The 12013-nt window shown below is 35.2% G+C and overlaps 1 protein-coding gene across 1 annotated transcript in view; it reads right to left on the bottom strand.

Annotated features, from left to right (window-relative positions):
* LOC133846925 (zinc finger protein 2) overlaps nucleotides 1–11355 on the bottom strand; it is a 52059-nt gene extending 40704 nt beyond the window's left edge. Inside the window, 2 exon segments of the mRNA XM_062281638.1 lie at nucleotides 6512–6888; nucleotides 11316–11355. The gene's annotated coding sequence lies outside the window, so the exon portion shown is untranslated.
* Between the last annotated feature and the right edge of the window lie 658 nt (nucleotides 11356–12013).

The raw sequence follows: 12013 nt of genomic DNA, 5'->3' as shown, positions 1-12013 counted from the left end.
GAGTGTTACGACCAATGGCAGACAAAGCTGTTCCGAAACTCTCTTTGGACAGTGCTGCAGCTCTGCTCTCAATGCTCTCAATCTCACGAAGCAGAGAATACATCTAAATTGGCTATTTGCAATTAAGCCCGAACGTTCTCATCGAATGGAGAGTTGAGCTTCAAGGGTGGCAAAAGTGGAAACAAGCACGACGTCTAATTAGTGCCCTTTTTGACCCCCTCTCTTTCCATTCCGCATGTGGGGGAGCAACTCTTTGCGCCAATGGCGTTCCAGTAAACCTGATTCTAAGAGCGATGAAGTAAATATAATGTATAGCAAGTAAGAAAGCTAAAGTCAAGTGTGCTCAACTGTGAGATACCCGCTTTCCATTTTGAATAAAAGCAAAAGCAAGTTATTATTGTATATTCCAAAATTCGGGATATAAAATTAGTGGGCGTGGCCAAAATTTGAAACTAACTTGATCTGCGTGCAAACAACAAATCCTGTTGAAAAAAAATTATAGCTCTCTCTTATACTTGTAGTCTCTGAATCTATGTAGGTGTTTATACGGACAGACAGAAAGACGGACATGGCTACATCCTCTCGGCTGTTGACGCCGATCAAGAATATATATACTTTATAGGGTCGGAGATGCCTTTTTCTGCATGTTACATACATTTCCTGCCGGCACAACAATACAATACCCTTCTACCCTATTGGTAGCGGGTACAAAAACAAGTGTGCTCGACTGGATGATATACCCTCGACCATACATTATGAACAGAAAAATCAAGCGTAAGAAAATACTGATATTAAAGTGTTGTGAGTGCGTGTTTTGTGGCAACATTTTGTTAAAATTCAATTCAGTTTGGGAAGTAATTTGTGACCACAATAATTGAAATCCTCACAAGTTTTCGAAATATCTTAAAAGTGTTTACATACTTTTTATGTATTCAGACGAATATTTCACTTTCTAGTGATTTATGGCAGAAAAATCGTACAAACTTTATCATTTTTAACATTAAGAGCATCTTGAAAATTGCGATAAATTGATTTGAAATTTCTGTCTATCTAGTCTGTTGGTGTCAAAATGAATATATAAATTGATCAAAACACACATACATATGTATGTATATGCACAAATAATTGAAGATTATGAGACAATGTATTTGTAAAAATTATAGGCTATTGATGCAATTACATAGACATTCATAAGAAGTTCTTAGTTTCCATTCAGATTTTGGGTCTACAATTGATTTTAAAAATTGACAGCTGAAACTGGCGTTGGGCCCTCACAAATATCAACAATGGAAAATAAACAGAAAGTGTGTGTGTGTGTATGTGTGTGTATGTGTACGGTTCTCCCTAAATTCTGAAGCCGTCGACACGTCGTGAAGCAAATGCCACCCTTGAAACAGGCATTCGATAAACAGCCAACAACAAAAAACTCATATTGGCCGTAAAGATAAAATTTGGTACTCTTACGCTCTTACGAGGGGAGTAGGTGCTAAGTACAGTCTAAAACACACACACAGACAACACAAAAGTGTGGTCAAACTTGCGATAACATATGTATGCATGTGTATTTACTTACATACATACATACATACATATGTATACGCTGTATGCATGATTCGGGTGCTGGTTTTATACGAGAGTTCCAACTTCAGCACCAATTGAAGCAACCCAAATATTTGATGGGTTAACATAGTAAAAAGATACGACAAATCGTGTTGTTGCTGGCCCCAAGTTACAAATAGACTTAATTCCAATATATAAATACAATTTTTGAAAACATCAATTTGCAATGTGAAAAATTCAATTTAAATTTAGTATAAAGCTTAAGAGATGCTTGAGTATTCGACTCCTCATGTGCACTATACTACATAATATATAGATATAGATATATATGTAAGTATATGTACTAAATATTTATTTATTTATTTGCATTATTAATTTTAATGCCGCTCCAGAAATTAAACGTAAGAATCTAGAGCACATAAAATGCATCATACGTACACATGTACATAGTATATATACATATGTATATGTATATGTATGTACATAACAGAATTCATGAATGCTGTGTGATGTGCAAGATTGCTTGTAGTCCCAAGAATGGGAGGAGTCCAAGCGAAACGAAATGAAACGAAACGAAACAGCAGAAACGAGTTAAGCGTTCGCGCTTTGCGATTAGCAAATGAGCACAGGCTAATTAAAGCAATCGCTGCCGCGCGTCGTTACGGCGGAGTATTGACATGGGGATGAGGTTGGGGAGAAGGAGGGGTAAACGACCAATCAAAAGATGCGATGGTACAACTCAACAGACAAGTCAGCGAATATTGCATTTGTACGCATAAGAGGAATGAAAGAGGCACACACACACACAGAGGCATATGTATGTACTCGTATGTCTGCTATATTTGTATAGAATTAATTATGGAAATCTGCATTTGAAGAAAACGTGTACATAGGTGAACGTTTTTATGTATTCGTATACAGCGTATCAGCGTACATAGAAATATCTATATTCTACGACTGCCCAAATTCGTCGTATAAAGTTACATAAACACACATACTTGTATGTAATTACGAAATCTTTCACAGGTGGCAGTCAGGGTGAAGACACCAAGCAGTCAGACTCTACTGGTGCTGGAGCCACGCCTTTGCATATATATGTGGCGTCCCCTTGCCCCATGACCATGTCAAGGCATAGCAAGTTTAGGGTTACGAAAGAAATCGCAGGAGTAATGAGAATACTCCCAGGCAATAGCCGAGCGCGAGTGAAACAGAAACAGAAAAGGGAACCGAGCTCACATTAGCAGCAGCAGCCGCAGCGACAGCAGCATCAGCAATCATTGCAACAAAAACAATAAGCCGTAAAAGTAGAATCATTGCCACTAAACTCAAGTCTAACGCACTCATCTCGCTCACGCCCACATTTCCAATAAGAGAGTTTTAAGCGATTTCATCTGGTCTCGAAGAGTAACAAAGAGAGCATAAAGTCTAAGAGAAGCTTTTAATTAAAATAAAAGCAAAACGTAAGCTCGTGAGCGAACGAGTCAACGAGTGCTCTCTCTATATCTCTTGCGTCGTGTCGCTCTATGAATGTGTGTTTCTGACTGGCTTTCAGAGATCTATTTTATTTATTTTTAAACTACACTTTATAGTAAATAATATATATAATTGGACCTTCGATAAGTAACAATGCAATTTTCGCTAATTATGTATATGTATTGCAATTCGACCACCTGTATTTAAAAATAAATAAATTAACTTTACGCTTATATTAATCGGCATTTGTGTACTCGAATGTGAATTAAAATATATTTGATAGTAATCAACTGTGTGCTAGCTATGCTCAGTCTTCAAGAAGGAGGACGAGCTGCGGCCCAACTCAACTGAAATCAGTAGAGTAGCGCCCCTCTGTCCTTGCTGATTTCCAGATTTAAGGGTGTTATACACACACATGCACATACACATACACATACTCACACACAAATATATGTAGATATGTATATATATATATACATATATATATATATATATATATATATATATATATATATAACACATCACCAGAAGCGTGGGGGCATAAATATAATGAAAATAAATAATTTATACATAATGCGATGCGATGACTGAGCCGCGTCCCGTTGCGTCGCGACCAGCAAGCTATCTCGTTCTTACACCTTCTGTTTTGCTTTTACTCCACTTCGCTGGCAACGTTTCACCACCACCACCTTCACCATTTACTGACTGACTGTGCTCTCCCCACGGACTTTACTTTGTTCTGTTTTTCGTTTGAGTTGTGGGTGTTGCTGTTGGTGCTTCGTTGGTGAACGAGCGAGCGGGAAGACAAATACACTCTTACTTCATAGTGGAAAGGGATGGCGACGGCCAAGTTGAATGAGCCCCAAGTTCAGTTCAAGACGAAGAAGCGCCCAATTCCGAGTCCGAACTCGAGACAGTTGCGTTCCTCAGGAGCATAAAATATACAATTACTCAAGTCTGTCTAGCCTTTTTCTTTTAGAATGCAGTTGGTTGCTTGTTCTTCCATCTCATTTTTAGTGTGTGTTTGTCAGATTTTCCTGCGCTCAGATTTCACATTCGTATTCGTTTAGGATATTTTCATCTCATTTGAGATTCAACTAAAAACGTCGGCACCCTCTCACTCAATTTAATCCATCCCCTTATCCTTCCTGTTTTGTTTCTGCTTTTGCATCTTTCTATTGTGTGCTATTTTCTTGTACGCATGTGTGTGTGCGTGCGTGTGCGCGTGATAGTGGGATTGAAATTTTAGCGTAGTGTAGTGTATAGACATCGCGGAAGTTGGCAATCAGTTTTTGTTTTGCTGCAATGTGTAGCGAGACAGCGCGAAAGAAAGAGCGAGAAAGTGAATGTGGAAGAGCGTGAGAGTAACAACACAGATAATTACATACTCTATATATGTATATGTATATGTATATGTACATGTATATGTGTATAGAAGAGCATTTATTGCATCCTATCGCATATGTATACTAATCTCTTTTGACAACTATAAAATTCAATACCGCTTATGTATAAACATATGTATGTGAGCAAAAATGCAAATTTACGCAGATGACGAATTGTTAAAAGTTCCTTCGTGTGCATGGTCATACTATGTATGTTCTTTCTAACATAAAATTTTACATGGATTTCCATCCCTATTGTGTACTTTATCAAAAAGTTCCTTATTTTTATTATTTATTTATGCGAATGTTGTAGTAAAAGTTAAACTCGGTTTTTGCAACTTTATCGTTGCAATTGATTTTCACATCGTTCTTTTCGTTTACATGCTTTGCTAATTTATTCTAGCAGTTGAATACATACATACATACATATGTTAGTATACAAAATGAAATACATCTTTACATTCCAGTATATTGTATATTATTGGAAACTCATAGAGTTGTATGTAAATTTTGGTTTGGTGTGCCAGCCACACCCAATCTTACACAGGAAAATCATTTATTGCAATTTGTAATGTGTATGAGTGTATGTTGTTTTTGAAGAGCGAATGTACATAACTCTTAAATACGTATGTACATATATATATCTGCAGATACTTTGTTTTAATTGGGCTTCGTCAATCGCACATTTACAAGGTACATATGTAGTATGTGTATGTGTGTGTGTGTGTGGGTGTGGGTGTGGGTGTGGGTGTACGCGAACATCTATTATTTTTGTCACGCTGATTAATTACTGGTGTAGTTGTGGATGTATATAAAAGTGTGTATGTGTATGTATGTGTGAAATTAAAACAAGTATTTGCACAGCGTTCTGCTCCTCCCTTTTAATATGATAACGAATCACAACGTGCTGGGGCTTCAGCCAGTAGCAGTTGTGTGACTGTGTGCGGGCGAAAAGGCGCAATTAACTTCACATACAAATACATTACCACTCTCTCGCGAGCGTCACACACACACACACACACACACACACACATCCAGAGAGACAGACACAGCAGCAGTACAGTGCTCTGCGAGAGCAAGAGCAAGGTGGCACAATTTACACTGCAGTCAGGCAGCAGAGTTGAGTAGAAAGCAAAACAAACAAGCAATACTACATATGAGGTAGCGCAATGGTTGGGTGGGTGGCGTGGTGCTGAGCGGGGAAGGGGTGGGGATACTTGTTAGTGGGCCGCACAACAAGCACGACCAATCAAGTTTTGAGCTTATGTTGTTGCGCGCTGTGCAACACTGTTGCTTTACTCTTCTAATCTCTTCTCTTCTTTTTGCTTCTCTTGAGAATGCGAGAGTACGACTGCTGATAAAGAGGTCTACAGCATCTGTAAAAATACAAAATACATTAAGAGCACAGAGGGGCGAACTCAAGCGACCCGCTCTCTTCATTGTGTTGTCATGTCGTCATTATCGGCGCGTTGTTTTTATTTCAACTCAGCACTCAGTAGGGCACTGCCCGCATATCCAGCTCTGCTATATACTGACATCTATGTTCTTGTAGATATGAGCTCGGCTCACCTCATCTTCTATATATACTCTTATATGCTCATACAAACATTACTCAAGTTGATATCTGTTCTGTCATTGGCTAATTAGAGTTTCTGCTAATTTAGCTTTTCGAAGAGAGATTTGAATGTAGTGTAAATTAATATGTACGACAAGTTTTTAATTGGTTGCAAAATAGGGTTGCTTCTTATTCAGATTATTAACAATGTAGAAAAATGTACTCAATCTCTAAGCAAAGCACATTTTATATGAAGTTGTTAATTGCAAAAATATCACTCCAGCTAATGAATTTTTAATTTGTAATGAAACAGCTTTCAATTCAAAGAGAATTTATTATGCGATTATTATTATTATTATTATTATTATTATTATTATTATTATTATTATTATTATTATTATTATTATTATTATTATTATTATTATTATTATTATTATTATTATTATTATTATTATTATTATTATTATTATTATTATTTATATTTCTTGCACTTGTAAATTTGAAATATATAAGTAAAGTAAATTTCAAGGATTCTTACCGATTGTTTATGGATCCGTCCTGGGAATAATGTCAATGAATTTATCGTTTCGTCGATGAAATTCTGAGACTTATAGGGATTCGATTCGACTCTGCTTTCTGCTCTTCATATGTAAATTGAATTATTTTGTTGGTTTGTTTCTTGGTTATTGAATTAGCGATTAAGGTTTACATGTTGGATAAATGCTTTGATCATTTGCTTTGTTTTTGTTTCTTAAATGTATATAGTATTTCTTGAGTTATTTTTATTAGTTGCTTTATGGAAGTGAGTCCATAGAAACGTTATTTTTGTACTATTTCAATGTGATTATATTCTTAAATATTATAGGAACTTTTTGTATCGAACGTGTAGTCAGACGAGTTCAAACGGGATTGCACCTGAAATCAGTGAGTTTTATTACATCTTAATCGAGTTAATATTAATAATATTGTAACTGAAACTTAACTAAGAGCATAAAAGAAGATTTTTAAAGTTCTCTTGTTTACAAGTATTTTGAAAGTCATACTAAAATTGACATTTACAGATCTTTTTGAAGGAAATATTTAATTTCATTTATTTAATTTGACGGTTGATTTCCGTTGGGTGTGTGTGTGTATGTGTGTGAAGGAAGACTGCACATTTCTACAAGGACGAGAAGAGAATAAAACAGCAAAAAGAAAAGACAAGGGAGAGGATACGAATAGGAAACGGTCACAATGAGTTGAGTTATCGAAATTCATAGCGAAACCGGTACCGGCATGTGGCAATGGGTACCTGGTACCCTAAATTAGAAGTGAACGGCATAGGCAGCACAAGTAAAAGAAATGCAAGAAGCGAATGCGAATGCTGAATGAAATAAGGGTGCAAGGGAAGTAGTCTTCATAATAAGTGAGCGGGTGACCGACAGGTGGCTGGCTTTTGTTACACTTTTAACAGTTTTGCTAATAATGATCAGTAACATATTCAGCATACATAACATACATATGTATGTTTGTTTACGGTGTTAAGAATATGTTGAAATGTATTTTATACTCCAAGACACTCAGCATACACAATTGGGATTATCAATTCGATGTGCTGATTTGCCAACTAGTTAAATATGCTTTAATATATTGAAAAAGTTTGAATTGGCGAATATATATTGATCAGATTTATTTATTTATTATTTTTGCACTCACAGAAACAAAAAAAACGCGCTAAAATCAAGCATAAAATCTTGAATCAAGATTGTTTTATGTCAAAATTAAACCAAAAGTTTTATTCTTAAAGCAAGATCGAAAAAAATATGGATTGCCCAATCAAGATAATATTCTTGTCTCAAGAATGGAAAAATCTTAAAATTGAACCAAGAAGCAAAATCTTAAATCAAGATGACACGTTCTAGGTTAATTCTATATGAATATAAATATGATTCAAGATTATATTCTTGTGTCAAGATTGAAAAAATCTTAAAATCGAACCTAGAAGGCAAAAACAATATAAATATATAGCGGTTTTTTCTCAAATATTTAAATATTAAATTTTTACACATTTGTGTAAAATATGTTCTATATATTTTTCGATATTAGTTTCACTTATAACACTTACTTTTTATTAGAACAGACTAAAGTTTGAACCCAAGACCAACACCACAACACGACACAATGATTTGCGACGTCTTTACTTACTTATAATTTCAAAGGAAGGGAATTCCAACATTTTAAGAAACAAGAACAAAAAATTTTTTGCAATCTTCTTTTCTATAATAATCTAGAATAAAACAATCTTGAAAGAAGATTTTAAGCTTTAAATAAAATTTTTTAATCTTAAAATGCAAATTTAGCATTAAATTCTTGATGTAGGATTGTTTCAACCTTAAAATATTATTTCAAGATTGTTCTGTTTATACCCGCTACCCATAGGGTAGAAGGGTATTATAACTTTGTGCCGGCAGAAAATTTATGTAACAGGTAGAAGGAGGCATCTCCGACCCTATAAAGTATATATATTCTTGATCAGCATCAATAGCCGAGACGATCTAGCCATGTCCGTCTGTCTGTCTGACTGTCTGTCCGTATGAAACACTGGATCTCAGAGACTACAAGAGATAGGGCTAACATTTTTTCAACAGCATTTGTTATGTTTGCATACAAATCAAGTTTGTTTCAAATTTTTGCCACGTCCACATCCGCCCGCACAAATCAAAAAATATCGAAATTTGAAACTAGAGACGATTTTCGTTATATACAATAAAAGCTAGTGTTTATGATTCCTGAAAATTTGTTTAAAATAAATAAAAATTTTTTAAGAATTGTATGAGTTATTTAAGAAATACTTTGATATGGCAAAAAACGCCTACTGCAATGGAGTCTAAGCTGCCTTGGCTGATAATGTTTAGAACTCTAATGTCTGCGGTAAATTAATTTGGTATATTTTTAGAATCATGTCGCACTGATTTGCTCTTATTCGAAATGGGTAATGGGTAGCGGGTATCTCACAGTCAACACCACTCAACTCTAGCTTTCTTGCTTGTTTATTGAACAATTTGAACGCCCACGCATAGATTTGATCTTATTCACAACTAGTATCTCTGAGTTGTGCACACCTGAATGCGCATTATTAAAATTCAGTTGAACTCTATTACATATGTATTAACGATCGGCGATCAATCTGAGATGTCTCTGATATGTGAGGAAGTGAGTCTGGAAATGTTATTCAATCTATTGATTAAGTGAACTAAATAATTTTTTTTGTTATTTTTAGCATTTGTCGAACAAAATTCAACAGCTGATCAGAAGGAGGGTAGAAGGGTATTAAAACTTTGTGCCGGCATAAAATTTATGTAACAGCTGTTACATCTCCGATCGTATAAAGTATATACATTCTTGATCTTTCCGTCTGTCCGTATGAACACCTAGATCTCAGAGACCACGCCCACTTCCGCCCCAGCAAATCAACAAAAGTCGAATAACAAGCGTAGATACCAAACAAAAATGACTATACTCTTAGTGATGCCTGACAATCTGGTTGCGATCAGATAAAAATTGTCGAAGTTCTTTAAAAAATACTTTTGTATGGCCAAAAACGTCACTTACTAGGGGTCTAGTTGGCTTGGCTGACAATCTGGTATACTTTGTACTCTATAGTATATCTTGGATGCAGTATCATATCAATATACTATTTGGTATATTCTTTTTATTAGTTTTATGGTATATTTTTCGGAATATTTTATAATTAATACCGCAATATTTTGCTTTTATTCAAAATGGGTAGCGGGTATCTCAAAGTCGAGCACACTCGAGTGTAGCTTTCTTACTTGTTTTTATCTTACATCGATAAAAATTCCGCTTTTGTGAATGATAAATTATAAAAAAAAAGTACTGAGAATCAACTGGTATCGTCATCTTAATGTAAAATGCTGGAGTTTTTTATACTCCATGGATAAGTGAGTAGGTAAATGCATACATATGTATGTATTTGGGGATACGTATGTACATAAATCTTACATATGTATGTGCACATACGCATATGCATGTATTTACATATATACAACGTTTTTGTAAAACTAGCTCGAGTGGAAGGCTGAAAGAGTGAGACATTAGATAGCAGTATGCTCGATACGCGCGCCGATTTAATTTGCCAACTCCTGCTTTTGCATTTTTAATGTCAACACTTTTATTCCAACTTGCTTATGGCGTGCGAGACAGTTGTCTCTTTTGATGCATACACTAAAACCCATCCACCCACAACGACACTCTATCTCTTTCGCTATAAACGCGCTTCGTTTACATTTACACTCTCACACGCACTCTTGTGCTCCGCGTTTTACATTCGCATATGCGTAAGTATTTGTGTGTGTATGCATATATATATACATACATTGCTCTTATGGACCACGTGCCTTATTATATCGCCGGAGGCAAGTAAATACTTTAATATCTCTCACCCCTTTTTATGAGTAACTTCACATCTCCCGCTCTGAAATTCTCTCAATATATGTATATACATACGTAAGTAGATATGCAACATACTGACATTTGCAAATTTGTGCTACTCTTCTTGCACATTATTTTGCAGCAACGCAACGACACATTCTCTTTCAACGCTCTCCAGCAATTTGCTTTTCCTTTTAATGCGCTTCGCTCATATTCCACCCTTCTTTTTTAAAATTACAATTTCATTTTTGATTTAAATTGTAATTGCTTTTAGCCAAAAGTGCACACAGTGCCACACACACTCAAAACAAACATGCTCTCATTTAAATGTTGCTCAAAATTGTAGTATATAGTAAATATGTTCATTTCAAGTTTTGAGTGTTAAAGATGTTTTGGAGTCTTTAGAGCATTTTATTAAAAGTTCGTTTTTGATAATCCTTGTAAAACCAAATATACACATTTTGATTTAGAAATCAGTCTTGTAATCATTACTTAATTTATTTTTGAATTTATTTATTTTTTTTATTGAGCTTCTTTGTATTTCGCGAACTAGTATTGGATTTATAAAACATATGCTATAGAAGTGCACAAAACCACGATTTACAATTTCACGTACTATAGCTCTTGGCACAATTTATACATTTTGTAATTTTTATTTATTTTGCTTGCATTCACATATCTTGAGACTGTTTTCCTAGAATCTCCAGATGTATTCCGAAACACACAGAAAACACTCAGTTATTCCCAACAAATATAATGCATATTTGTATGTATAATAGATTATATGGGAATGTTCGATAATATTTTATAATATCTAGATATATATTTTTTATTGGTTTTTTTTTGCTTTGCTTTTTGTGATTTTTGTTGTTGTTTTTGTTTTCAAGATTGCACTAGTCGTTCTATTGTACCTCGAAAGCGTGAACCTGGTCGCTTCCACCGTCGATTTCATACTACTAGTAGTAGCAGTGACTTTACTTTTTGTATCATTGAGATACTTTGTCACCCCGAAAGAGCAACGCATCGCAGAGAGCGACAGCAGCGTGCAAAGCCAGAGAGTAACCGGCATATCACTGCAGAGAGTGGGTGAGTAAGAGAGCAAGGCACAGAAATTGCCAATTGCTAGTGGAAGCAAAAGCAGTAAGAGAAAATCAGTGAGGTGAGAGAGCGAGAGAGAGAGAGAGTGTGAGTTTGGGGTAATTATTACCACGCTGTGGTAATTAGGCGTGAATGAGACAAAATATGCAATAAAACAAAGAATTAAATAAGATTCTCTACGAGCGCGAGCGTGAGCACCTAAGAGTCATTCTTTGTCTGCCTTTATGCTTTTTCATGTGCATATGCTTGCTGGCTTGTTCCTCAGGCTGCATTAGAATGACAATATGTGAGTATTTAAGTCCATTGCTATCATCATTCATTATTTTTGTAGAACTACCATCGGATGTTATACCGACATAGACGCCGTACATACATGTGTAGACTTAGTATGAGCATACATCCATTTTTAAATATATTATATTTATACATATGTACATGCATACTTATGAATTCACAAGTTTAATAAAATTATATTTTTAGTTGGGGAGAAGTTCAGATAACGGAAATTGCG

Source organism: Drosophila sulfurigaster, chromosome 4, assembly GCF_023558435.1.
Source record: "Drosophila sulfurigaster albostrigata strain 15112-1811.04 chromosome 4, ASM2355843v2, whole genome shotgun sequence".
NCBI lineage: Eukaryota > Metazoa > Arthropoda > Insecta > Diptera > Drosophilidae > Drosophila > Drosophila sulfurigaster.
This window is presented reverse-complemented; position numbering and strand designations above follow the sequence as displayed.